The sequence below is a fragment of the Siphateles boraxobius genome, unplaced genomic scaffold (genome assembly GCF_051911475.1).
Source record: "Siphateles boraxobius isolate OS27281-9 unplaced genomic scaffold, OSU_SipBor_1 445, whole genome shotgun sequence".
Lineage (NCBI taxonomy): Eukaryota > Metazoa > Chordata > Actinopteri > Cypriniformes > Leuciscidae > Siphateles > Siphateles boraxobius.
In genome coordinates this window covers 29,116-30,000 of record NW_027509081.1, presented here as the reverse complement: position 1 = coordinate 30,000, position 885 = coordinate 29,116, and the positions used below count along the sequence as shown (strand labels likewise).

The 885-nt window shown below is 64.9% G+C and overlaps 1 non-coding gene across 1 annotated transcript in view; it reads right to left on the bottom strand.

Annotated features, from left to right (window-relative positions):
- Positions 1-226, bottom strand: part of LOC143709082 (18S ribosomal RNA) — a 1,863-nt gene extending 1,637 nt beyond the window's left edge. Inside the window, exon 1 of the ribosomal RNA XR_013193878.1 lies at positions 1-226. This exon is cut by the window's left edge and continues 1,637 nt beyond it. This is a non-coding gene — a ribosomal RNA (18S ribosomal RNA).
- Positions 227-885: the final 659 nt, after the last annotated feature.

Genomic DNA, 885 nt, shown 5'->3' with positions numbered 1-885 from the left:
TAAATGCACGCGTCCCCGACCCCCCGAGGGGAGCCGGGTCGGCGCTCGTTTGCATGTATTAGCTCTGGAATTGCCACAGTTATCCAAGTAGCGGGTGGAGCGATCAAAGGAACCATAACTGATTTAATGAGCCATTCGCAGTTTCACTGTACCGACCGTGTGCACTTAGACCTGCATGGCTTAATCTTTGAGACAAGCATATGCTACTGGCAGGATCAACCAGGTAAGCCGCCTTGGAAGGAGAACCGCGACACGCTGGCTTCCTACACACGGGTCTCGCTCCGCCTCGTGGCCTGGGGCCCGAGGACGGCGCGGCCGCTCATAGGGCGCGTGCGGAACCCTCCTCCTCGGCAGAGGTGGGGGGTTTGTGGCCGCTGGGTCGAGGCCGTAACCGGGAAGGGTGCTTTTCGGGCGGGGAGGAGCGAGGCGTAGGTCGGTCTCGAAGACTGGACCGGGGGGTGTCGGCCACCCCGACCGTCCGATTCCGGAACCCACGCGCCCGCGTCCGCCGCCGCCGTCGCGGACATTCGTTTCAGACGGGCCATCTGAGTCTCCCGAGGTCGACGCGGCCTGCTTTCCCCGGAGGGAGGCCGCGTCTAGCGTCGACGCGCAGAGCGGGGAGGAGCAAGCTGCCCAAAGCGGTCTCGCGACCGGGCAGGGGCCGTCCCCAGGCGCGTCCAAAGTTCCAATCGACCAGGCTACCCCGAAAGTGACGGCCCGGAGGAGGGGGAGCGCTCCTCCGGACCCCGGGCAACCCGGAGGCGCCCGTTTTTTTCTCGTCCGTTGCCTTTTCTCCGATACCTTGTCCGAGCGGGGCCGTTGTCCCCTCCTCGACAAAACCCCGAAGGGCCGTTTTAGGACCGTCTTTGCTCCGACGGGAGCTCC